The 27,674-nt window shown below is 46.0% G+C and overlaps 1 long non-coding RNA gene across 2 annotated transcripts; it reads right to left on the bottom strand.

Annotated features, from left to right (window-relative positions):
- Window positions 1-341: 341 nt before the first annotated feature.
- On the bottom strand, window positions 342-23,804 carry LOC116581906. Of its 2 annotated transcripts, none has more exons than XR_004282298.1 (6): window positions 23,643-23,804; window positions 22,894-23,118; window positions 13,770-13,853; window positions 10,177-10,420; window positions 9,161-9,454; window positions 342-490 (listed from the first exon to the last, which is right to left on the bottom strand). It is a non-coding gene; the product is annotated as an uncharacterized LOC116581906 (long non-coding RNA). The 2 variants fall into 2 exon arrangements; XR_004282299.1 differs by having other exon boundaries at window positions 10,177-10,280.
- Window positions 23,805-27,674: the final 3,870 nt, after the last annotated feature.

The raw sequence follows: 27,674 nt of genomic DNA, 5'->3' as shown, positions 1-27,674 counted from the left end.
TCTCTTGTCTTATGTATTTATTTGTTGCCTTTTAGCCTCATTTCCCACTCTTATGCCCCACCCCCAAGAACAACCATTGTTGTGGGTTTACTGTCTGTCACTTCGCTGAATGTGCGATCGTAAAGTGTGGACTTCCGTGTGTGGGTGTGTATTTCTAAATCTTGGTCAGTGGTATTGAGTTGTAATGTCTGTGTTGCTGGCACAGCAACCCAAGACCCTTCCTCTGGGTCACAGAGGACGTCTTCAAGCAGAGGAGATCTGCTAATATTACACTCTCGCCAGGGTGGAGAAGCACGAATTATTTACTCTTTCAACAACAACAACAACAACAACAACAACAACAACAAAAAAAAACACAGGGAAACAGCATAGCACCATGATTAAGAACACAAACTCTCAGGTCAAACAGGCTTTAGTCTGAATCCTGTTTTTTCACGTTATACAACTTCAGGCAGATTACTCAGTCCCTCAAAAATCTCCATTTCTTCATCTGTAGAATAAAGACAAGAGCAAATCATTAGGTTATTGTAAGGCTTAAATAATCTAGGCTCCGAACAGTGGTGGTTGGGGGGGGGGGGGCGGCACAGCAGACTAAAATCCAGATAAATGACAGTTGCATTAACTCATCCCGTCCAGAGTGCTCCCGGATGTCAAGCCCCACGCAAGCAGGAGAGGAGGCTGAGAGGGAAAGACAAACAGAAAGTTAAGAACTTGGGGCGCCTGGGTGGCTCAGTGGGTTAAAGCCTCTGCCTTTGGCTTGGGTCCTGATCTCAGGGTTCTGGGATCGAGCCCCACATCAGGCTCTCTGCTCGGCGGTGAGCCTCTTGCCTCTCTGCCTACTTGTGATCTCTGTCTGTCAAGTAAATAGATAAAAATCTTTTAAAAAAAGAAAGAAAGTTAAGAACTTAAAGACAATTCTGAAATCATAGAAAATGGCACAATTAAAAACCTTATAATCATTAACCCGTCCAGTCCCTGGGATAAAAGTTTCCAATGGAGACGCTTACAAGCTCAGAGCTGGTTGTTTTCTGTACCAGCATGAAGAAACCAAAGGAAAAGAGTCACCCTTCACAGGAGGAACTTCCTGTGGTTGTTTTTTTTTTTTTTTAAAGATTAAAATATGTACTTTGAGGCATGTGCCCTGTCTGAACCTAGCTTCGTCTACCCACAGATGAGCTCCCACGCATGTAAACTACCACCTGTCTGGCTCAATGTGGCAACCAGTGTGGTACCGGGACTATCTTTATTCTGAGACTTACTATGAAGGAAGCTTAGAGATATAGAAAGTCGGTCAAGACCTGGAAGGTGTCTGGTCACCATCTGTACCATCCCCTCCTTTACACGCAAGGAGCCCGAAGAGATTAAGCTTCTGTTACTTCAGCCCCGTTTTTGTTCTTGCGTATTGTGCTCCAACAGACATACAATGCTCACCCAAATCACGCCTCGGATTAATAGTTAGTCGCTTCTGGAATTACGTCGAAATTCACAGACACCTGCGTGGAGACAGCAGGTGCTGTCTGACCTTTCCCTAAGGCCAAGAAACACTCCAGAAAGATCTCTGGAACCAGACTATACCAGGGAAGGAGGCAGCCTAACCTGAGCAAGTCACATGTTCCTAAGCCCCAGAGCCTGTGCCATCTCCCCACTGATGTAACCTTTAAAGGCCATGCCCTGGGGAAACAATGATCTTAGTCATTGCCCTTCAGCAATGTGAACTCCGGACTGTGGGTCTAAAGCAGCTAGAGCCAGGTGAGTCACAACAGTGACGCCCAAAGCCACAGCGATGGTAAGGTGATTATGAAAACCTCAACCTGTAGAATTAGCTCAGGGAAGCAAGTTGAGTATTTTCTCAAAAAAAAAAAGTCTTTCGGCTAGTCTAATGATTCATAAGAGATCAGAAAATACGTAATGTCTCTATTTATACTTTGCACACGAGCGTAACTGCCCTGGAAACTACCATGTGTTGTTAGCACATGGGAAAGAAATCTGTTGAGTGTAAACAGAATGGTATATTACACTTTTGTCTTTGTTTCTCAGTATAATCCTTGTATTGTTACTTTCAAAATACTTTCTTTAAAATGTACAGGGGCGCCTGGGTGGCTCAGTGGGTTAAGCCTCCGCCTTTAGCTCAGGTCATGATCTCAGGGTCCTGGGATCTCAGCTCAGCAGGGAGCCTGCCTCCCCCTCTCTCTCTGCCTGCCTCTCTGCCTACTTGTGATCTCTGTCTCTCTCTCTGTCAAATAAATAAATAAAAATCTTTAAAAAAAAATAAAATGTACTATCAGCATCTATAGACATCAACACAAAAATCTGAAATTAGATACGTTGACACACACATAATGAAGACTAGGCATCTGCCATTTATGGACATTAGCTGGTCATGGACTATAGGCAACCTAGCATCAGAAGTACAAGAAAGGGCAATTCAACTTTGTACTGTTCACGTTAAGGCAATCAGAAAAAACAAATATTGGATTTTTGGGATTCCCAGAAAATTTCGAATTAGATATGTTTTGGAGTTTTATGTCCGTTGACACTCTACCTATTCTAGGTATATATAGAGAGTTTCCAAAACGTGTCACATTTTTTTCTGATTAGTTTCAGGTTTTATAAGATTCTGCCTATCAAATAAACTGTATTTATTAAGACATAATTAACCTATTTTTCACATTTTAATCATCTAAGACGCATATAACTGTAATCACAGCTTCAGATCAGCATGATAATCAATGTTATCAAACTGAATTAATTTAACTCTAATCAAAAGCAAAAATACCATGACATTCTAGTTTATTCATGGAGTTTTATTTTGGGAAACATGTGATTTCTGTTGGACTTTTTGAAATATTAGCACAACTCAAAAATCTCTCTTGCTTCCTTCAAAGACCCTCAAAGGGCTCATATGGCGCAAGGGGCAGACTACTCATGTAGGGCCTCACAAAGGGCCCAGAGAGAGAGACAGTTTCTATAGCCTTGGAGAGGAACACCTGTCTTTTATTCCTTTTCCTATCTCCCCCCCAAAAGGTGTGTGTAACCAAGACCTGAGCACAGTGCTTACCTTTCTAGGGCTTCAATTTCCCAATCTGAAAAGTGGAAGTAATAGACAACTGGAAGGGAAGAAGGGAGGGGGGAGGGAGGGAGGAAAGAAGAAAAGAAGGAAGAAAACAAGCAATTGAAAATCTGCATCTCAGGGCTAACCAACAGCTCCACAGGAGAAGAACCATTTGGGTGGTCTGAGTTCAGAGAAAAGCTTGCAACGTTGAGGTTCACCACTTCCTAGCCCCAGATAAATTCAACCTGTTTGAGGGTTTAAAGAATTCCAAACATTCAGCTAGAGCAGATTATTAGCTCTATTTCAGGGGATTTGAATTCAATAATATTCAGGGGAAAAGTACAAGATCAGTGGAGAAATTATTTTGAATTCTGAACCAGTGAATGAAGCCACAAGTTTTGACTCAAACCCTAAAGAGATTCAAATTTTATTTCAATTGGGAGCAAAGTCTTGTTGGATTATGTCCACATCTTCTTCTGTGGGTTATAGTATAGCTGTTTGGGGGGGACTTTTCTCAGGAAACACCTCATACCTCAATAGAGAAAGGGGTCCTTTAAAAAAGTACACTAATGTCTCTGGAACAAGTTTACTGAGACCTAAATTGATTGGCTAGAGTTGCTAGTGCATTAAGAATTAAGCTAATTCCTGGGGCACCTGGGTGGCTCAGTGGGTTAAGCCTCTGCCTTCGGCTCAGGTCATGATCCCAGAGTCCTGGGATCGAGCCCCACATTGGGCTCTCTGCTCAGCGGGGAGCCTGCTTCCCCCTCTCTCTCTGCCTGCTTCTCTGCCTACTTGTGATCTCTGTCTGTCAAATAAATAAATAAAATCTTTAAAAAAAAAAAAAAGAAAGAAAGAAAGAAAGAAAGAAAGAATTAAGCTAATTCCTAATTAAAAGGATCTAGCAGGCCAGTGACACGTTCTCTGTGTTCTTGAGTTTATGGCAAAGAAAAGTAAAAATCAGCTTCCAGAAATTAATGAGATGACCTTCGTAAAGGTTTCCAGTATGTATGGAATGTCCTGAAGCGACCGGGTCAATGAGATTACTGTCATACAGGGTAAACCTGTGGCAGGAAGGGGAGAGAACACCAGAGAGGACAGTGACAAGGTCACGCTGTTACAGCCCAGGGGTCGTTGTTGCTGTGCCTAATAGTGACTTCTTGCCTGGAAGTTACAGAGTATACATGTTAAGAGCACCTCTTAATCAGCCCTAAAGTCTTAGTCCAGAACCTCATTTCAAACAGATGCTGGGAAAACAAAACTGAACAAAACTCTTTCCTATCACATGATATGCTTCCAAACTATTTGTCTTTGCTGTTGGAAACACATTCGCTTCCTTGGAGTCAGACGCTTCATCTGGCTGGTAACACCAGTCCCATTTTGCTAAGCAGCCTCCCTCCCAACAGCTTGGCACCTGGCAGGGGGGGGGGGGCAAGCAAACATTAGGGGGCTATTTGTTACTTATGTAGCCTAAGATGATAATCACAACAGGCAACACCTAGGCTCCACCCTCATACTCTGTTTTGGGAAGATGAAGGTGGGCCTAGAAACATGCATTTTTAACAGCCCCCCAGGTGACTCTGGTGTTACAAGTCCTTAGCTGCATTTTTAAAAATACTGACTTCAGAGAATGTTCTTATTCTGGCTCACACGAGACTGAAAAACCTGACCTCTGCCATGTTGTGGCTACATGGATTATGTCTGCACTCGTATGTTCCGCGGCACAATCTTCCATTATCTCCAACTTTGTTTGTATGCTATTTAATGCTCATTAAGAGACTTTTTTTTTATGAGTGAATAGAGGAGCAGTGATATTCTCATCTACGCACAGAAACTCTAATATCTCAGAATCTGGTGGCATCGCGTTGCTTTGGAAGTAGAGTTAATGACTGAAGAGTGAATTGCTTGACCAGTTGTTTAAGAAGCAGTTAGGAAGAGTCTACTTCTGACATAGAGGGAGCTTCTACTGGACCTGCCCTCCTACAGGCTACAACTCTGAACTCTGAGCATTAGAAAAAATAAACTCTCTGAGGCCCTGTGGAGGGAACAAAAGTAAACAGATTCGAGATAGGGGAGCTAACATTTGGAAGAATGGAATGGCACAGGATGGCAGGGAGAGGGCCCCCCTCCCTTTTTAATTTCTTAGATGGAGGGAAGGTGACGAGGCTGCAGAGCCAAAACTCCAACAGAAAATTTGTAGTTTTTCTTCCCTCAAGAACCAGAGAGCAGAATTCAGGGCAACCACGGCCACTGGAAAATGAAGCTGTAATATTGGAAAGATGAGGGCTGGTGGCAGGGAAGCACAAATGATGTGCAGAAACTCGGACCAAATATCTAGGTGGCTCTAAGCTACACGTGCGCAGGAAAAACTGCAAACAGCCCAGAGAAAGGTCCAAGAACTAAATGGAGGTTCGAACCTTCATGCCAAATTACAGTTTTCAGTTTCAGTGCAACCATGGTATTTGCTGGGGGGAAGACAACATTTTCTGAATCATAAAAGTCGCCGGGTCCAGAATATAATCCAAAATTATTCAGTGTATGAAGAAATCTTTTTAAAATATGACATATTCAAGAGGAAAAGTAATCCGAAGAAAGTGATCTTGATAGGACTTTAGTGGCAGATGGGGATTCGAAAGCATCTATTGTAACTATGTTCAATAAAGAAAAAGAAAATATATTCATAATTCATGAAAAGATAGGAAATCAGCAGAGATATAGAAACTATTAAAAAATAGAGATATGGAAACTATTAGAAAAAATAAAATGGAAATTCTAAAACAAAATAGTATTATCTGAAATAAAATATTCGCTAGGTAGACTAGTAAGAGTAAGGTGATGGTAGCAAAAGAAAGCGTCAGTAAGCAAGAAAATAGATGGACGGGAATCATCCAGTCTAAAGACCGGAAGAAGCAGTTGGAACTCCAGAATCCCTCCCTGACTCAACTCACCCAGAGGATGTCCCCCCACCAACACCCTATCTCCAACTGAAGACTCAAGGATCATTCTCCAGAGAGGGCAAAACAGAAGGTCTCTGGGCTGGGAGACTAAGCATAGTTGAGGATGGTGGCCCAAAATGGAGGACAGAAAGATAAAGCAGAAATGTACCTACCGATAATGGAGAGGCTCCCCCAACACCTGTCAGCCCCCAAAACCCTATCTCACTCCAGCTCTCTTTTTCAAAATCTTAGCAGCTGGGCTTCAGGATGATACTCTCCAAACAGGATATTAGAATGTTCTACGTTACGGAATCTTACCAACCAGGGAAAAAAGACCCAAAGTTGCTGACAGATAGCCAAGGTTCTTTTCTCCGACAAAACCTTTTAGCGGGTTCCTACCTAGGAGAATATATGCCTGGAGGGTTGCATGATAGGAGCAGGGTGTGGAAAGAGAGCTGGCACTTGCATCATTCAGTATGCAAACTTGTATAAAATACCCTTGTTTTCCAGTCCCACACTCTCCTGTGCCAAATATCCCCACCAACACGGTGAGCTGGATGTCTCAAGAACAAGGTCCAGAGGAGGCTTACTTCTACCTACATTCTCTTTTATAATTTTGATATATTTATACCAAATATTTTGATATATTTGATACATAAGTATATATTATTTGCTCAAAAAATTAATTTTAAGTGCTCAGTAAAGGGACCGAGAGGTAAATGTGAGGAAAGAGCCCCCACAGTACATCAATAACAGAGAGAGAGAGAAGAAAAATAAAACAGAGTAAGAAACTCAGAGAATCAATTCAAGAAGTCTGACACCAACTAATAGCTGTTCTAAAAAAAGAATGAAGACCACGGAAGAGAGGAAATTATCAAAGAAATAATAGAAAACTTTCCAGAACTCAATAACGTGAGTCTCCAGATTGAACGTAACCACAAAGCGCTCAGCACAGTGAATGAATAAATAATGAAAAGGGTAGGCCAGGCCTAAAACGGAAGCTACTAAAAGCACTTAGAGAGAACAGAAACAGTCCCATACAAAATAGATGAAATCAGAATGCATCAGAACGGCATCAGAAGGCTCGATGGTGACACTGGAAGCTAGAAGACACGGACCCATCACTAGCTCCGAAATTCTGAGGGACATTCTTTTCAGCCTGGAATTCTATTACCAGCCAAATGGTCGATCAAGTGTGAGGGCAGAGAAAAGACATTTTCAAATACACAGGAAGAAGAATTTTACCTCCAATGCACCCTTTCTTTTTTTTAAGATTTTATTTATTTATTTGACAGACAGAGATCACAAGTAGGCAGAGAGGCAGGCAGAGAGAGAGAGGCGGAAGCAGGCTCCCTGCTGAGTGGAGAGTCCGATGGGCTTGATCCCAGGACCCTGGGACCATGACCTGAGCCAAAGGCAGAGGCTTTACCCCACTGAACCACCCAGGCACCCCAATGTGCCCTTTCTTAATAAGCTTCCAGAAAATGTGCTCCTGAGAAGTCAGGGAGTGAAGTGAGAGGAAGATGTAGAAGATGGGAAAGGAGTGAGGAAAATCCATGCCACACGTGGGCAGCAGGTCTGGCGTAGACCCAAGTGCAGGCTGGAGGCGCAGTCCTTGATCCTCCAAGGGCTCAGGGAGGGACACCTTTGGAGCTGATTGATTGTCGGATATTTAACCATTTGAAAGTCAAACAGGAGGCGTCTGACAGACCTGAATGATCGAGTGTGTGTGTGTGTGTGGGTGTGTGTGTGTGTGTTGGGGTAAGGTGAGGTGGGGGTTAAAGAAATGTAAGCAAATGAAAAAACAAAGGCAGCTAATTATCTCCAACAGTAACAAAAATTCCTAAGACAAAGTGTAACCCACTTGGTTCAAAGTTGAACAACACACACACACTCATAAGGAAGTAAACACCAAAGATGATTTAACCGTTAAGACTTGAGTTTTGGAATTAGTGATACAGCAGAGAGGGATATACAAAAGTAAACTTGATGGCTATGATAGAAATTAATAATATCTGAAATTGAGAAATCGAGACATAGCAGTATACGCAGATTATATGACACCAAGAAGAAAAATGCCAAAATAACCAGCTAAAAGAATCGACTAGAAGTGATTGCCTCCAGACAGCAAGATCATAGACTGGTTGTAAAGATGGGGAAAGCTGGTTCTCATTATTACCCTTGAAATAAAATACAGTTGGACTTTAAACCAAGCTATGTACAACTTCAATAAACTTAAATAGTAGTTCGAATTAAAGAAGTACAATAAAATAAAGGCTGAATTGTCACCCATCTGGAATATTCTAGAGAATGCTTCTGGGAGGGGTAACAGTGGTAGCTAAGACTTAAATCACGTTCACCCCCTGTCTGTGCAGTGGACTACTTGAAGGGAGATAGTACAGCAGATTCCTGAAATAGCTTCTAACTCTTCTCCCCCTTCCTTCGATTTTATGCTCTATTTGGTCTCAGTGATATTTATATAATATTTATTAAAATATTTGGAGTGTACATAATATTTATTAAAATAAATTTCAATTTTTTAAAGATATTCCAAAAGCATTACTTGTTTTTATAATAATTGTAAAAAGTAAACATTTGGGGGGCTACAAGTTGTGTAAATTATGAGGATAACCCATTGTGTATAATTTATTAAAAACATAAAGAAAAGGGGCACCTGGGTGGCTCAGTGGGTTAAAGCCGCTGCCTTCGGCTCAGGTCATGATCCCAGGGTCCTGGGATCCAGCCCCGCATCGGGCTCTCTGCTCAGCAGGGAGCCTGCTTCCTCCTCTCTCTCTCTCTGCCTGCCTCTCTGCCTACTTGTGATCTCTCTGTCAAATAAATAAGTAAAATCTTTTATATATAAAAGATTTATACGTATGTATATGTAGAAGAGATCATTCTCCTCCCAAAGTTTCCAGTTTGTCATATCTCAGAGCAGTTTGAAGACCTGCTGATCCAAAGACCCCGGATTTGTACAACATCTGTCCTATTGGGGCTGTTGAAGTTGGAAGCCCTTTAAATCTTGAAGCATCACCATCAGAGAAAAGCCACAATTTCATATCAACATCCTTCCCAGGTCTAGAAGCATGATTTCCTGCCCCCTTCCGCTACCTCCCTCCTCCCCATGCAGGCAGCAGCCCAATCCCACGAATCCTTCCGCAGGAAGAGTACGTACTCTCATCGCTGTCCCACTGAGCACGGTCCCTGAGCCACCTGGTGAGAAAACCAGGGCAAAGCCAGCTGGTGGTGGTACCCCAACAGATGATGAGTTTGAAATTAGAAGCACAGCACCCTCAAGTTGGCATATGCTAGATGGGGTTGTCAGAAGGCACGGCGTTTCTTCAGTTCTCATGTATATGATGGGGCTCTCTTCATCTCCGAGGGCCACTGCGTTCTCAGGAAGGGCCCCAAACTGAGAAATCTCATTACAGTGGTTGGTTTTTTTCACTGTACTCCATGTAACAAGTACCTATAGGAAAAAATTCCTTAATATTAAAAATTATTAATTAACTAATAATATTAATTAATATTTAAAAATTCCTTAATATTCGTGTATTGAACACTGTTTACAGCAAACAATAGTATGCTAATCCTATCAGCCTTATTTTACAGATGATTAGCCAAGGGCACCTGGGTGGCTCTGTGGGTTAAAGCCTCTGCCTTTAGCTCAGGTCATGATCCCAGTGTCCTGGGGTCAAGTCTCACATCCGGCTCATGGCTCAGCAGGGAGCCTGCTTCCCTTCCTGCCTCTCTACCTACTTGTGATCTCTGTCTGTTGAATAAATAAATAAAAATCTAAAAAAATTTTTTTAAGTATTTAAAGATGAGAAGCCAGATTCAGAGCCATTCAGTAACTTGCCATTCAAACCCAGTTACGTTAGCAGATTTCTCCATTATCCACCAGTTCTTGGTTTCTCTTGTCTGCCAGAATGAAGCTACAATATACTTAGATAATTCAGAGCCACGGAATGGTTTTCAAAGGTCAGTTGTCCCTTCTTCACGAGTCCGCGTAAGGGCCTTGACAAGAAATCACTACTTTAAAGAACGCTTTGAAGTGGACTCAGAATGTGAAAAATGTCTTGTCTTTCATTAAAATCACATATGCTAAAGGTCAGCCTAACATTATGAGCATTGTCTTGAAGGTTTGGGGAGAAGGAGGGGAAACGGTGGCGTTTAAATCATTTAAATTACCTCTTAAGTTTCTCTTAGTTCCAACATAATTCCTTAGTAAGTTGAAGGCGCTTATAGCTTTGCATGGTCTGGGCATCTCTTCAATGTTCTGCAAGTTCCCCTTCCTTTGGAAGAAACATTACACAGCAATCTTCCAGAGTGCTCCAGGAACATTTTAGAGATCTATGCATCTTCGGGGGGAAATGGTTTCTTCCATAAAATATTGTTTGAAGCATTTAAAGCCGGCTTTGTTAACCTTCCATTTCTTAAAAATTGGGACATCACAGTGACATTATCAGAGAGCAGTTGTCTATAATTTACACGGCTAAATTTGGTTTCCGGATTGTCAAATATGCAAACGCATTGTTTGGAATAATAGTTAATAACAGTTTCCAAGCAAGTCGGAAATAGAGCCATTCTCATTGAAAAGCGGGAGCCCAAATGCAACTGCCTCTCCAGTAAGATAATGAGTTAATGAGGAGGACCTCTTTTGACCCAATAAACAACCCTGTCATTCAGGGTTATCTGGGCACCCACTACCTTGAACTTGAAGTCGCTAACCCATCACTATTGTCTTCACCAGGAATAGACCCATGACCGCCTCTTTAGCAAATGTTGAGCTAAAGAGCGGGTCCCTGTATCTGGGGCCACAGGGATGATGACTGCACTGTGAGAATACGGTCCTGGTTTATCGAGCTTCTGCTGTGAACCAGGGCAAGCTGTTGGAGTATGAAAGGGAATGAATTTAAAACTCTGAGCTTCTAGGGCACCTGGAATAGCTCCTTTGATGCGCTGCCCAGAAAAGCCTTCCCAGACTCCCCCCAGCACGGGCTTTGCCCTGGATAGTGTTCATCTGTCTCTCCAGAGCTTGATCTCTGAGCCCAGTACCCACAGAGCTCCTGTGACCCCCGGTGTGGGCCAACAGGAAGATCCAGGAGTGAGCGGAGGGCACAGGGTGAGTCAGGATAGGGCATTTAGTCCCCATCCTGGAGCTTGTACACTTCCTTCACCCAAAGCTCCCTCCCATCACCGGCACCCTCTCTGCATCTCTGCGCCTCTGACCTGGGGGCGATCATGGCTTCCTGCCTTGGCTGGTCCCGGTGCTTCACCCCTCCCTGCTGCTTCTCTGGGGACCTGCTCCAGCTTTGCAAATGGGCCCTCCGTGGAACTCGTCAGTCCCCTGCTCTGAGTGTCACAGCTTCCTTGTGGGACGCTGGTGCCACAGGCCTTGTTCCCTTCATCCGCAGCTACTTGAGGTTGGCTCTGTAAGACGAAGATTCCAGTTGCTGAAGAATATGGAAGTGGATAGACGTGGGTCCGAGGCGGGATGCCTGACACTTCGTCCTCGCCCAGCTACCAGCCCTTCATCAGCTCTCTCTGAAACTCCAGCAACTCGCCAAGACGTCACTGTCTGGCTTTGAGAGCTCTGGGTACTCGGATCCCCAACTACACACCCAATAATCCGATTTCCCTCCCTCCTCCACTCAGGCCTTTCTAGAACGCCACTGCTCTCCCAGACTCCAAGCACCGTCTCCCACTCAGTGCCTCCCTTCTGCAAACACAGGATTCGGTCTTTGCCCAGAGATGCTATCTACCTTTCTTTCTTCCTTCCTTCCTTCCTTCCTTCCTTCCTTCCTTCCTTCCTTCCTTTCTTTCTTTCTTAGATTTTATTTATTTATTTGACAGAGATCACAAGTAGGCAGAGAGAGGGGGGGAAGCAGGCTCCCTGCCAAGCAGAGAGCCTGATGCGGGGCTCGATCCCAGGACCCCGAGATCATGACCTGAGCCGAAGGCAGAGGCTTAACCCACTGAGCCACCCAGGCGCCCCAAGATGCTACTTTTCAACTGCCAATGTGCAGAGCACAGTTCTCGGGGTACTTCTCAGTTCTTGTTCACTGAAAAACTTGGGAACGACTCAAGGCATCAACTGATAACAATAGCAAAGTATCATAAAATAGCAAATTAAATGTATTTGGACCCCTTTGCCTCCATGTTCTGTTATAGACTGTTTTGGGGGGGGCATTTGGAAGTTTTAAAAATGTGCCCTATAGCACATCCTACCCTGTGGTATGTGTGTGCGCGTGTGTGCATGTAGAGCTATCTAAATATAATTTGTCTGGGGATGGGAAACAGAGGGTAGATCCATGGTAAGAAAAGGATGGGCTCTAACATAATAGAGACCTGGGTTTCAATTCCAGCTCATGCCATTGCTGTGTCACCGTGGACGAATTGCTTAGACTCTCAGATCTTATTTCCCCTTCTGTCAACGTGGTGGTGATTCCATCCCTCTCTGCTGTAGGTTACTTGGGAAGGCTACGTGATTTATTTTATGTAAAGTGCTTGACACACAGAAGGGGCTTGCTAAGTGTTCATTTCCTTCCTTCCAGAATTATGGCTCGTAAACAAAGAAAATCCTGGAGTTTCTTAGAAGTTCTGTCGGTTTTTGTTTTCCCAAGAGTCCTTGATTCTTTGAGTCAAATGGCCCAGGACCAGAAGCTGGGACACTAGAAACTTTAAAGCGAGGCAAAATAAGCTTTCTATGAGAAATACGTTCCATTTAATCTTAGTCAAAGTGCCTTGGGGTCAAATGTGTAAGCATTGGAAATTGAGGTGATTAATAAGACTTCATTGTAGAAAAGCCTTAAATTTTGTTACCCGCTTCCTGGCTCTTTAGAAACTAGAGATGCTTTGAGAAGTATCCTAAAAGCGTTAATCAGCTTGTTAGATGTTTTCAGTCCAGCTCATCAATCTGGTCTTTCTCAGTAGCTAATAAGAAAATACAGAGACAAAGGGGAACTTCCAAGTATGACGTGTAAGCTCACTGTCTCGGTCATGGGGATTGTTCTAGGTATTTACATCTGCATGCAGTTGATCCCTGTAGCCAATTATACCTCCATAAAGGCGCTCTTAAAAGTCACCCAGGAGGGGCGCCTGGGTGGCTCAGTCGGTCCAGGGGCTGACTCTTGATTTCAGCTCAGGTCATGATCTCAGCAGGGAGTTTGCAAGGGATTCTCTCTCTGCCCCTCCCCCCAACCCCTACCCCACCCCCCCCACGCTTGCATGCATGCTCTCAAATAAATAAATAAATCTTTAAAAAATAAAAATAAAATAAAAGTCATGCAGGGAAAATACATTTTAAAAAAGGAAAACTTTTCACTGGCCTAGGCGCTTGAATATTTTGTACATTTTACTGTATATAAATAAGTTCAACCTCAGTAAAATACTACTTGTGCAAAAAATATAAGATGTCATATAGCGAGCATAGTACGCTCCTTCAGTATAAGAAACAGAAGGGGTATAAGAGTAAATATCTTGGGGCGCCTGGGTGGCTCAGTGGGTTAAAGCCTCTGCCTTCAGCTTAGGTCATGATCCCAGGGTCCTGGGATTGAGCCCCGCATCGGGCTCTCTGCTCAGCAGGGAGCCTGCTTCCTCTTCTCTCTCTGCCTGCCTCTCTGCCTACTTGTGATCTCTGTCTGTCAAATAAATAAAAATTAAAATAAATAAAATGAAATCTTTAAAAAAAAAAAAAAAGAGTAAATATCTTTATGGGTTGCTGTCTGCATAAGAGTCCTGGAAAAATAAGTAAGAATCTAATGACAATTATCTAGACTTACGGCCCAAGGAGAGGCGGACAGGGACAGGGAAGGGATTGAGGCTTTTTAACGCATCCTCTTTTAAATCCTCTCGCTCTCTGAACTCTGTAAAAACAAAAAATAAAGAGTTTTTAAAGGAAAAGAAGTAACCAAGTGACTGAGGTAAGGGGTTGGAGCCAGGAGTTGAAAAGGCAAGAAGGGCGTTTTCTAAAATTGGAAACAACTTGAAAATGCAAACAAGAAAAGGCCAAGTTGGAAGATTTGCGAAGTTCAGAGACAAAACTGCCCACCATCTGAGGTCACTGAGCAGACATGAGCTGTTGGCTACGTGACTGATCTCTTGCCCGGGAGTATAAAGATTGCTAGTCTCTAAACAGATTTGCCAGATGGAGAGGAACACAGGGACGAAGAGGGTAGAAAATCTACTTCCTTCCACCTTGGGCCATGGGAGCAGAGACAAAGCAGGGAGGTGGCTGAGAGCCTCTGCTCTGCTCTTGTCAGAGTTCTGCTTTAATGCCCTCTGGAGGGAGGCTGCCAAGGAGGCCATGGGCCCAGGAAATCAGGAGGAGGAGACATGTTTCCCGGCCTGTTCAGCATCACCTCTAATGAGCTGTTTTAAAAATTTTGGAACCTTAGTTTCTCTGCCCATAGAAGAGAAGGGGTTGAACTCCATTGCCCAGGTCCTTTGTAGCTTACAGATGTTCTATTCCACGGTGACATTGAGGGGAGGGTTCCCACCACGGCTGACAGCTGGGTTAGCCAGAGCTAGCTGACTGGGCATGGGACAGGCCTGTGTGGTCAGCACCCAAACCTGCTGGAGCTGGAAGGCCAGAGCCTGGATTGGCAGAAAGGAAGGGGCGGCCCCAGAAGGGTATGGAATGCAGCTCAGCAGGATGCAAGCCGAACCCACTTCATTCTCCAGCGAGAGATTCATCTGGGTCCCTTCAGTCCCTCCTCTTCTGCCAGTCACTTTCCTACTCAATGGCACGCCCCTCAGAGCTGGGCCAGGGAAATTGAAAAAGACCAATTAGACTTCCTGTCTATCAGCCCTGGAGTTAGAACGTCTTAAGCAAAGCCTTAAACTTCCTGAAATTGGACCCCGCGGCATCCTTATACCTGATATCCCAGCCACGGAGGGACGCCCATGCCCCCACCCTCCTTCTGCAGGTGCTCTCCTGAACCACGGGGTGTCGGGTTCACCCCCACAGGCCTGCCCTCAACTGCGTCATCAACAAGCTGTTTTCCAACACCCACAGTGTGAATCAGAACTTCCCCGCCTCTAGAAGGACACAGTAAGAGGAACTATCTTCTCTTCATTTTGCTTTGGCCTTCAAAGCAGAACCCCAGAAGGACAGGGGACCAGAGAGTGGACAGACAGGGGACACGTCAGCTGCTGAATTTTACCCACTAGAGTTTGAACTCAGGCCATTGAGCCTACACTGTGGATGCTAACATCCAATGCTTAGGACCACCATTGTTTCATTTAGATTCCAAAATGCTTTCACATTGCAATGCAAGCCTCTACCCCAATTTTGATCTCTTCTCTCCACTGCAACCCTCTTCCGAGTCTTATTTTTCCATTGATTTCATCCTAGTGGCTTTATTTCAAGTGAATCCAAGCAGATCCCCCTCCTCCTTTTTTTACTTCGTTATTCCCAGAGGAAACTGATCTTCAAGGACATTAAAAACCCACTGACCCTTGTAAACACAGAGAATATACTTCCTCCTTCTTCTCGCCTCAGTGATTTCCAACCCAAGCCCACTCCTCCTGCGTGCTCTCGTACTTGCTCTGGCCCCCCTCCATCCCTAGTTTATAGGTGGAGGAGTGACAGGGTCACAGGATGCTTGCGATCCTGCCTGGCTTGCCGATGAATCACTACTTTCACGGCCCTTCTTAGAACTACCGATCGATCAGCCCCTATCGATCTAGCTCCATATTTCTGCAAGCAAGCCACTCCCAAACCTAGTGGATTTAAACCAGCAATCACTTCTTTATCTCACAAGTGTCTAATCCAGACAGCGCTTGAAAGGGAAGACTCGTGTCTACTTCACAGAGGAGCAACGGGGATGGCCCAAGGAGGGATGGAAGGCTCACTTCCCAGATGCCGTATTCTCGTGCCTGGGAAGTTAGTGCTGGTGGTAGGATGGGCGGTCAGGGTGGGAGCTGGGGGGCATCAGCTCCTCTCCGCATGGAATTCTACCTCGGCATGATGGGTGGCTTCCAAGGACATCCCAAGACAACATGGCTCTTCTATGACCTAGCCTCAGAAGTCACACCCCATCATTTCTACCCTACTCTATTGGTACAGTCATAAAGGGCCACTTAGATCCAAGGAAAAGACACATAGACCCAACCGCAGGACGGGAAGCATGTCAGTGTCAGCTGCTAGAACCCAGGGGATGAAAGCGTGCCCGTTATGCTGTGATATTTGCATACTTACTCAAATATAAAAAAAATTCATTTTTCCTCCAAAATGTTCCAGTAGTATTCATTCTCCTGGGAGAGGTACGGTGTCATCCTGTGATTCAACAGACTCCCCAGCACCATATCACATCCCTACAGATACTTAAGAAGAATGGCCTTCCTCATTGTCACTGGTGAGCATCTCATCTGACCCACAGCAGGCAGGCCGCAAAGGGTAGTTATACCTTTCATCATTATTTAATAATAATAACGCTCACTGCCTAGGCAATACCAAACGAGAGGAGATGACAAAAAATTCTCCCCGATAGGTCCTTGTACTTACAATCCAACTAACCCAGACATTGTTCTTTGAAAAGAGAGAATTACTTAAAACCATCTGACTTTTCTACCCTCAGAGAGGCGTTGCCCAACTGGGAAAACCCTGGAAACCCATAGAAGCTTCACACCTGGAAGGTGTCATGGACTTTGGGCTCTCAGATGTCTGCTCTTAGCAGCTGTACCACGAGAACCAATACAGAGCCTGACGCTGCTTTTCTGAGCTTCCCTCTCTGTCTGGAGACTTGCCGTTTCCACAGAAAATCAACCCCAGGAACCACTCGCAGCCTTTAAGTGTTTGCTAGTACCGTGCTACTCAAAATGGTGTTCACAGACCAGCAACACGGACCACCTCCTCAGAAATGCAAATTTATGGGCCTCACCCCAGATGTACTGAATCAGAACGTGTGTTTTTAAAAGCTCTCCTGTGGGTATCTGGGTGGCTCAGTCGGTTAAGCGTCTGCCTTCGGCTCAGGTCATGATCTTGGGGTCCCGGGATGGAGCCCCCCCATGGCAGATTCCTTGCTCAGCGGGGGACTCTGCTTCTCCCTCTGCCCCTCCCCCAACTTTTGCACGTTCTCGTTCTCTCTCAAAATAAATAAATAATAAATAAAAGCTGTCCTGGTGATTCTCTTGTGCACACTTGAATCTTCCAGCTGCCCTGCCGTGTGACTCCTCAAGCAAGCCTGCCTGCGGTGTGGACCCTTGTCAACTAATAATTGCCCCCACTGCCAGTCGGTTCCTACATCACCCATTCCCGTCAAAGAGCGCCATCAGTCATTTGGTCCTCATCTTAGCACAGCCACTGTTTCCGTCATAACTTTTCCTGCCTCGGCCCACTAGGGTCTAGGTGTCTCTGGTTCATTGTCATAGAAGGTACCAGACTCGTTGCCTGTCATAAAATTTATTCATATGTGCTACGTTTCCTCACTAGCTGATTGGCTTAAATTTGGAGAAGAAAACTCTTCTGTCCTACAGAATGAATGTACCAAAATTTGATCTCATGACTTCAGAGATTTGAAACACTGCCTTGATCAGGGTTTGTTTGTTTTTTTTAAAAAAGATTTTATTTATTTAACAGACAGAGATCACAAGTAGGCAGAGAGGCAGGTAGAGAGAGAGAGGAGGAAGCAGGCTCCCCACAGAGCAGAGAGCCCGATGTGGGGCTCGATCCCAGGACCCTGGGATCACGACCTGAGCCGAAGGCAGAGGCTTTAACCCACTGAGCCACCCGGGCGCCCCGATCAGGGTTCTTTTGACTGATGTATTGGGCTATTTCATTATCCCAACAATCTTACCAATTTTCTTTAAAAACCCTCTGTTTGCCTACGAAGTTTGGATCCAAGACAAGATCTGAAAGCATTCTCGGTTTTAATCAATTCTTTTTGTCTGTGTTCGGGAGTTTGGTTTGCTTTACCAAGGGAACCAAACTCTCTTGGGAATTCTTATTCCTTACACAGAACAAAAGCCCATATATTAGAAATCCAAAACGAGACTAGTAACGGGCCTCACGTTGGACCACAAGACAGGTGTAGTATTGGGCTGGTGACTTGGGGAATACGGTTGGACATTATTGTGGGAGACGAGCCCAAAGTGTATTTCTCAGCCTCCAAAGTTCACAAACTTGGTTTTGGTGGCACAGCTATGGCAGGCTGCTCCTCTCAGAGCTGAGACAGACCACAGGATGAATCAAAGCAGAAAGGCAATTCATTAACTCACGCTGAGAAACCACCCTCTCTGGAAATGAAAAATCCTGGTCCACATATTATCAGGAACTTACTTTCCTATAGCCTAGCTCCATGGAAACCAAAACCATTCTCTAAGTCAGATTTATAAATTTTACAGTAAGACATCACTAGCACAGGAATTAGAATACTTCAGGGACGTATGACCAAGACAGTCTTTCCAAGAAGGGAGCCTTCAAGGAAGCTACATCATAATGTAAGCGTTACTGTTAGGGGTCCCCCCAAAGAGAGGTGTTGAAGTCTGAACCCCGTTAATTATAAATGTGGTGTGTTTGGGATATAGGGTCTTTGCAGGTCTAATTAAGTTAAGATGAGGTCATTAGGGTGACCCCCCTAGTCCACACCGACTACTGTCCTTATAAGAAGAGACACAGACCTACAAACATCACCATCCTGTGAGGACAAAGGCAGAGATCAGAGAGATGCATCTAGAAGCCGAGAAACAGCAGTGACTGCTGGAAAACACCAAAAACTGGAAGAGGCAAGGAAGGTTTCTCCCTTAGAGACTCCAGAAGGAGGCTTGCCTTCCAGAGTCTTGATTTCAGACTTCTGGCCGCAAGAACTGGGAGGGAATAAATTTCTGTTATTTGAAACCACCCAGTTCATGATACTTTGTTACAGTAGCCCTTAAAAGCTAAACTGTTGCTCTTCCAGCATGGAATCTGAGTGAAGGGAACACAGACAATCCCACCTGTGAACGTCAGGCTCAGAGAGCCAGACCACCTTTCCTCCCTCAGACGGGGCCTTTCCAATGGGACTGGAATGTTAGAAATCCATTAGCCAAGGCCCACTCTTACAGGGACAGTACTTATGAATTAACTAGTACTTCTGGGGTCCCATTTCTTGTTCAATAGAAATCCCACACGCAGAGGCATGTGTCCTCATTTCCAAACAACAAACGGGCCGAGTGGGGTGTAAGACCATCTTCCAGAAGGCGCAAAGTCCCTCTGGAATAACCGATTCATGGTATTCCCACCCCCCACATTTTTTTCCCTGGAAATATAATCCATATTCCTTTTTTTTCTTTTTTTAAGATTTTATTTATTTATTTGACAGAGAGAGAGAGATCACAAGTAGGCAGAGAGAGAAGAGGAAGCAGGCTCCCCACCGAGCAGAGAGCTCGATGCGGGGGTTGATCCCAGGACTCCGAGTCCATGACCTGAGCCAAAGGCAGAGGCTTCACCCACTAAGCCACCCAGGCAACCCTACAATCCATATTCTGACAAGGCTTTGTCACTGGCAGATGTCCTAGAAAAATCTTTCTGGGCTTCACGGCCACAGCTTTTATACACGGGCTTCTGAGGCTTCCTTGGGGGGTGTGATGGGAGGGGGGCAGTCAACAGACATCACAGCGCACGCCGTTAAATCCGCGTGACTGCAAGTCCAGCTTCAGAACAGAGAGCCTCTCCCCTCTCTGCTGTCCCTGGACTCCCCTCCAGGGCACACCCAAAAGCCCCCTCCCAAACCTCCCAGGGAAAATGACAAAGCACCCCACACTGAGAAAAAAGCATTTTGTAGAAAGATGTCCGAGCCTTCCTCCCCCCCTGGGTGGCTTTTCCTGCTGTTACTCAGAACCCCGAAGTACCCCACCTACATACTGACATTTGGGTGCCTCACTTCTACCCAGCTCTACCACCTACCCCATAAATAACCACTCTTCTCACAACGCGGGACGGCGAGAACACCCCGGAAACACAGCTTGCCCTGAAAAACAAGCTTTGCTGGTGCCTCGAGAGCCACAGGGAGAACATTTCTGCTAAGTTGGAATATCCATTCCGTGGCTCTCCTACCACACAGGGATCGGAAGCACTGAGCTCCCACTCACAGCCTCCTGACCCTGATAGACGCTTTCAGGTTTCCCTTGAAAAACGTGTATTTTGTTTGATCAGATGGATAGAAAGCCCAGACACCGGCTCCCTGAGATCAATCCGGGAGAGCATTTAACGGCTTGTGATGAACACTGTAACCTCCGCCTCTGGGTTTCGTCTGTGCTCTGGACCCTGACCTTTTCTGACCCAGATGGGTTTCTTCCCTCTTTGGATAAGTTACTACCTTTAATCTGGACACACGGTCATACGTTAAAGATCTAGCAGCCCCTCTGTCTTTTAAGGTAACTCGGGTTACCCATCTCTGCTCTGATTGTAAGTCAGTCTTACACTTCAGATCCCAGTAACCTTATTTCCCCACATGGACGGGGAGATTCCCCCTGTGGATGGGAAACTTGAAATTTCCCAAGAACTGACACCACGCACTGCTCTGTGACCTCAAGTGTAAGGACGGCAAAGCAGAAACGAGGAAAGGGCTATTGTAAAAGCTATGTGTCTTACGCTGCCCTCCCTAGGTGTTAATGGTGTGGTGGTGTGGTGAGTTGTAAAATTGTCCTCACTCTTAGGGGGTGCAAACTGATGTGTTTAGGGATAAAGTATCATGATGTGTACAACTTACTTTTTTTTTTTTTAAAGATTTTATTTATTTATTTGACAGAGAGAAATCACAAGTAGTCGGAGAGGCAGGCAGAGAGAGAGAGAGGGAAGCAGGCTCCCCACTGAGCAGAGAGCCCAATGCGGGACTCGATCCCAGGACCCCGAGATCATGACCTGAGCCGAAGGCAGCGGCTTAACCCACTGAGCCACCCAGGCGCCCCTACAACTTACTTTTAAATGAATCAGACACACACACACACACACACACACACACACACACAGCACTATATATATATATATATATATATATATATATATATATATATATCAAACAAGGCAAATGCTAGCGATCGTTCAGTCTAGGTAAAGGGTATGTGAGTGTTCCCTATACTATTCTATCAATTTTGTAAATATCTAAAAAAAATTTTAACATTAAGGGAAAAAGAAGCTGTCACACTTTCTGCATTCTGGAAGGCTGTTAGGGAGATGCTCTCTTTCCCCAGCAAGGCTGGTTTTTGGAAAACCCAGTGGCATCGTCCAGATGAAACTGCTTCAGACTGAAATGTTAAATAAAAATCCATCTTCATTTTGGACAGGGGCGGGTCTTTATAGAGATGATTTATGGCACTTTCCTCCTTCTGCCTGGGGCTAGGAGACAGGCAAAAGAGACTGCGGGTCTCTGAGCCAGCATGAGAGCTGATCAGTCAAGGGGCAGGCAAGAGTGAACACGTGAGAGGGTCAGCAGTGAGTGTGGGGCAGCCTGAAGGGAGAGCCCAGAGTGCCAGGGCTGCCAGAACAAAGTACCATAGACCGGGTGGCTTAAACCACAGAAACTTAGCTTTCACAGATCTGGAGGCTGGAAATCCAAGATCAAGGTGCTGGCAGGGTTGACGTCTGGTGAACCCGCCCCCTTTGGGTAGCAGGTGGCACGTCTTCTCACAGCGTGTTCATGTGGCCTTTCCCCAAATGTGTGCATGCGCAGAGATAGCGAACTCTCTGGTACCTTTTCTTAAGAAGACACCAAGCCTGGGGTGCCTGGGTGGCTCAGTTGGTTAAGTGTCCTACTTTCAATATCAGCTCAGGTCTTGATCTCAGGGTCATGAGTTCAAGCCCTATGGGTGTGGAGCCTACTTTAAAGAAAAGAAAAGAAAAAGAAAAAGAAAAAAGAAGTGGAAAGAAAATCACATTAAATTGGAAATAGTTTTAAAAGAAAAAAAAAAAAAAGACGACACTAAGGCTATTGGATCAGAGTCCTGCCTTCATGACCTCATTTAACCTTATTGCCTTAAAATCTCCATCTCCAAATGGGCTACTGTGAGGGTTAAGGCTTTAAGATATGGCTTTTGAAGGGCACACAAACCTTCAGCCCATAAACACCCATATTGATTTTGCTTTCGTTCTGCATTATAATTCCATTTAATGATCTTCAAGCCCTGAAAAGTTCATTCAACACAAGAGCCTCAGGTTAGCCATTCTTGGGGAATGGGAGGGAGGCTCCAGGATCCTTCCTTCCCCGAGAAGCGGGCAGGAGGGAGCCCTTGCAGCAAAGGCTGGCGGCTGCAACGCCTCCAGAGGTGGCCAGGGAGAAGCCCTGAGCCGTGGACCGAGTCACATTGTTCAGCTGTCTCAGAAGGAGCCTCACAGGTAGGGGGAAGAGGCTGGATTTGCTGCCCTGCCCAAGAACGTGGCTCAGGCTGTTTCAGTGGGCAGAGGAAACTTGGAAATAGTCGGGTTATATAAGAGGAGGGACAGATGTTTGCTTTCCATCTCCCCAGTTACTCCAACAAGGGGAGAAGGTGTTATTGGGAAGGTCTTTATCGTGCCAAGCACACGGCTAGAATGGAAAAGCAAGCCGGGGTGGGGGGGGGGGTGCAGAGATGGTGACCTCGGCAACAAAGCCCTTGGGAGGGGGCACCCAAGCTGCACTGTAGTGGAGAAAAATCTGGAATAACCAGGGGCCAATCCAGGATGCAGTAAATGAGCCCCCAAGGTTGTAGGGGGAGCCACAGAGGAGATGGGGGAGGGCAGAAAGCTCCGTATGGCTGGATGAGACCCCATCCTCCCCAACACCCCAAACTTGACCTTCAACCAGGCTTGGGATACGCTTGGCCCAGAGAGTTCCAAGGGCAAGCTGGGACCTCGGTATCCCACCGCCGGGGCTGAAGAGAGGCAGAACACTGAGCCGGAACAGGGCCCCGATAAGTCCATCCGACATCCCACGACAGGCACAGACTTACTTTCAGGTTTGATCAGAAACGGTTGGTAAGCACTTGAGGTTTCTTAGCACAGGTAGCAATATCTTCAAAAGTCGTTTCCTTCCACTTTTACTAGTGGTTTCTCCGCGCCATAGGCTCCGGCATCCTGTTCCTCACGCCAATAATTTAGCCACTTTCCTTGCAGCAGCTCCGTTCTTGGGCAATGTAATTTGAGGTTTGACTCACCCTTAAATATATATCGTGTCACTGGATTTATGACAGGAAGAAAAGAGCGCAGAACAGGTTAAGGGATCAAAGACAAGCTCGTCCATATTCTCCAGGCGAAAGCAAAAGGGCCAGCACAGGACCTCCTCTCCCCGCCCCCCACTCCCCCCGCGCCCCTCCCCCAGGGTCAAGGCCAGGACCTTCCCCTAACACCCCGCTGCTGGGCCGGTGCCCTGTGTTGGCAGTGCTAAGCGCAGCAGTCCTGTGATTTGCAGCTGTCCCCAGGGAGCTGAATCCCAGGACAACCGCAGCTGATCAGCTTAAAGCTCAGGTTTAAAGATAGGGAACAGGCTTTCAGCGATAATGAACTCCAAATGGGTCCGCCCCACCCCCATTCCTATCCTCTAGGGTTAATGGCTTAAAGGTAACTGGGGGTTCTAGCCAGAAGGAAAGCTGCCAAGAAACAGTCCCTCTTCCTAACCTAAGCCTGCGCCCCATTCTTTTAATACATGACTTCCTCCAGCGCTTCCTCTAGCTTGGGGGAGAAGGATGCAAATTGGTCTAACCTCTGAAAACCCTTGTGGTGTGCTCCGTGAGTGTTTCATGCAGAAAGCAAGCGGAGACCAGGGGCCGTTTCCGCCCACGCGCCTCAGCTGGGCCTCCAGAGAACACCCTGTGGTTGGTTGGGACCCTCCCAGCTTCTCCAGATGCTGCTGCAGGAAAGATTTAAAAAAAAAAACCTGGGCAGCATATGTCACAGTCCGGATCCCAGCGGCGGAAGCTCAGGCAGGCAGCCCTGACCCGAACCCGAGGCGGGCAGGAGCAGGTGTCCGGCCCTGGGCGCAGGAGTGGGCTTCTGGCCCTGACCTCTCCTCCCCCTGAGTCCCCGAGCCCCGCCCGGCAGCCAGGCCGCAGGGATACGGACGGAGCCTCAGAGCTAAGGTGCGTGGGTGGGAAGCCAGAGATGACTAGGCCTGCTACGGCCGCAAACCTGCTGGTGACTTTATTATGGGCGAAACCGCCCACCTTGCCCAAGGTCTCTGGTGAAAAAGGAAGCCCTTCATGGCAGCTTTGTCAGCGCTGCGCTATTTATACAGATGGAACTAGAGGCCCGGAGATCAGAACACACCATATTCTGATCTTGCCAATCCTTGCTTGTTTCAGGATACTGAAATGGTCCCTTTTTAATTACTTGAATGTATTAAGAAAGAACCGGCTGGTTCTACGGTAAGGAATTTGACTTCAGCCCCTCTTGTTGGGATAGACTCCCTCAGGCCTTCCTTGCCCTGTGGGCTGCTCCGGCCCACCCTGAGTGGGGGCCCAGCTGCAGCCACGGTATAGGAGGGACCATGGATGGAGAGACAGCTCAGGAGGTCCTACCAGGCAGGAATGTGCTTCAGGATATGATCTAGGGACCACCCGCCTCAGCATCCCCAAAGAGCAGTAGGAATCTGGATTCTAGTCTGACTAAATTGTACTCTCTGGGAGTGGCATCTCAGAACCCATATTATAAACAGGCCCCCCCAGGTATTTCTTTTCTTTTTTAAAAGATTTTTATTTATTTATTTGACAGAGAGAGAGAGAGAGATCACAAGTAGGCAGAGAGAGAGGGGAAGCAAGCTCTCCCGCGAGCAGAGAGCTGGATACGGGACTCGATCCCAGGACCCTGAGATCGTGACCTGAGCTGCAGGCAGAGGCTTAACCCACTGAGCCACGCAGGCACCCCAGCCCCCCAGGTATTTCTTACACAGTTTTGAATTTGAAAACTGTATCTCTGTCACCGCATTGAAAGTTCACTAAAACTTGTTCAAAATAAACACCAAATAGTTCCTACTAAGGTATTAACTCCTCCCTCCCTTGAGCAGTGGCCTTAAAAACAAAAACAAAAACCAAAAAAACTCTTGACAATTCCAAAAACTTAAGGTAAGACGGCAGAACCTTGGGTGGGTCGGAGACCTGTCAAAGTGGCAGCCCTGTCTATAGCCCTTCCAACTGCCACATAGGCCTCCTACATGTAGGCTGGGGATCTCATGGGCGAGAGAGACGCCAGTGGTTCTGAGTGCTAACGCTTTGCTCATCAGCCACCATGTACTCATCGGGTGCTTTACAAATATTATCTCAATTTTCACTTCAGTGTGCGAGGTACAATCTCCAGTTTCTAGACAGGGAAACTGTCCTTAGAAAGGTTAAGGAATTTGCCTCGTCAGGTGGCTATTGATGGTCAGGGTACACATTCAGATCCGGTCACCCATGCGCAACAGCTGTACCCAACAAAATCTATTTCATAAAATCCAAATGGCATCAAAGAATCATGAGCTACCAGGACAGGTAAGAAACCTGGCCTTATCTAGTCCTCATACACTGGTGTGAGCCAATGCATTATAAAGTTGAAGTCCCCTCATGGGCTTTGATCTGCTTAGTGTCTCTACAAAACTTGAATTAATCAACATTTAAAACTCTGGAGATTTTACATGAAAACCCAGAATTTTCCTCTCTTGAAAAAGCAAAAATTTTATAACTCTGGGCCCCATTCCTGGTTCCGGTAATGGTTCACTGTACTGGTTTTGGAATCTACAGACCTGGGTTTGAGTCTTGGTTCTAGGCCTTGTTGGCTGTATAACCTCGAATCAGTCACTTCCCCCCTCTGAGCCTCCTTCCCTCAATTGGAAAGTAGACCTGGTCATAGTATCTTCCTCACAGGTTTGCAAACATGGGTTGGAGAATGTATGCTCAGTGACAAGCACTTGTGCTTGTTGAATATTCATTTATATAAGCTTAGGGCAACAGGCTTTAGCAACACACGTAGTACATGACGTCGCCAAGACTCACACCCAGATTCTGGATTCCAGTCCCCAAGCTGCTTCCACTGCATCATCGAACCATGCACACCCCCACTCCCACCACTCCCTGTGACACCCAAGTGATCATGCGGGCAATGAAAACTCATGTTTTCCAGATGTCTTAGCACTAGTAAGATACCTCATTCTGCCTCAAGAAACCAAGTGGTCCCTGTGTAAAGAACACTAAATTGAGATTCAGATTGTAGTCTCAACTGGTTTACTGACCTCAAGAAAGTCCCTTCTCCTCACGGGGCCTCAGTTTCTTCATCTGTAAGATGGGAAGTATTTGTCTTGTGAGCTGAATCGTGTTCCCCTCAATTCCACATGCTGAAGGTCTGGCCCCCAGGACTTCAGAATGTAAGGGTATTTGAAGGGAAGGTCTTCAAGGAGGTGACTGAGTAACCATGAGGCCTTCAGGGTAGGGCCTTAATCCAGGATGACTAATGTCTTATAAGGGAAAGAGACACCAGGGGCACATGCACGCAGAGGACAGCCATCTGCAAACTGAAGAGAGAGGCCTCAGAGGAAACCAACCCTGTTGGGACCTTGATCTTGGACTTCAGCCTCCAGAACCATAAGAAAATAAGTTTTTGGAGTTTAAGCCGCCCCGTCTGTGGTATCTTGTTATGGCGGCCCCAGCCGACTAATACAATACAGAAGAATCATCGAGAAGCCTGGTTCGTAGTAGGCGTCTGACAAGGGTTAGCACTTGCCTTTCCCCGGGCGGAGCTGAGGACGTGGGATCTCCCTGACAGAGACTTGTCTTGCGTGTGGAGGCTGCCTTCTCTGCCGACAGTCTGCCTGCCAGGCAGCCTGGAATGTGCACGTGGTCTGGCCAGAACACCCTCCGCCTTGGACAAGGCCAGAACGATAACGATGGATGTGTCAATTCTCGTTCAAGCCACCACCTTCCTGTCTGTACTTGTGATGGCAACAAACCCTTTCTGCATTTCAGCCTCTTTCTTAATGTGCTTCGGTTTTTTTTTTTTTTTAAGATTTTATTTATTTATTTGACAGAGGTCACAAGTAGGCAGAGAGGCAGGCAGAGAGAGGGGGAGAAGCAGGCTCCCTGCTGAGCAGAGAGCCCAATGCGGGGCTCGATTCCAGGACCCCGGGATCATGACCTGAGCCGAAGGCAGAGGCTTTAACCCACTGAGCCACCCAGGTGCCTCATGCCTCAGTCTTTAAATACCAGTTCCATCTTCATGACTTCTCTCGAGATGAGTTCATGACATCTGGGAGGCTACTTGGGCGGGTTGGTAAAGTACCACTCCAAGTAGAGTGGCTTACTCATAGCACACATTCAGTTTTTCACACCCCTGATATGCTGATTTTGCTAATTCTAGGGCATCTCCCTTTCCATGTCTGACTGCCCTGACCTATTCTTGGCCTTGACTCCACGGTCTCTTGTGATTCATAGGTGCCTTCCCTGATCTTTTGAAGTTTATCTGAACCTCCAGCAGATGAAGCGGGGGAAGAAAAGACGTCTTTATATTTTTTCTTGGCGTCACTCTATGTCCTTACCTGCCTCTGTCATAAAGCAGATATTCATTCAGACCCCCAAATCTATACAATACGCCTCAAAAAGCAATAGACGTTAACTTCTCTTCGTTCTGGGAATGGGACCCAATCATTTATTGTAGGTAACCCCCATGACTCGATATCACCGTTGTATGATGTCATTTTGTGTTATTTTGAACAATTAGAAGACTTTTTTTAATTAAAAAAAAAAAAAAAAGCCACGGATGAGTTCCATGA

Source organism: Mustela erminea, chromosome 21 (genome assembly GCF_009829155.1).
Source record: "Mustela erminea isolate mMusErm1 chromosome 21, mMusErm1.Pri, whole genome shotgun sequence".
Taxonomy (NCBI): Eukaryota; Metazoa; Chordata; class Mammalia; order Carnivora; family Mustelidae; genus Mustela; species Mustela erminea.
Note: the sequence above shows the minus strand (reverse complement) of the source record. Positions and strands in the feature narration are given on the sequence as shown.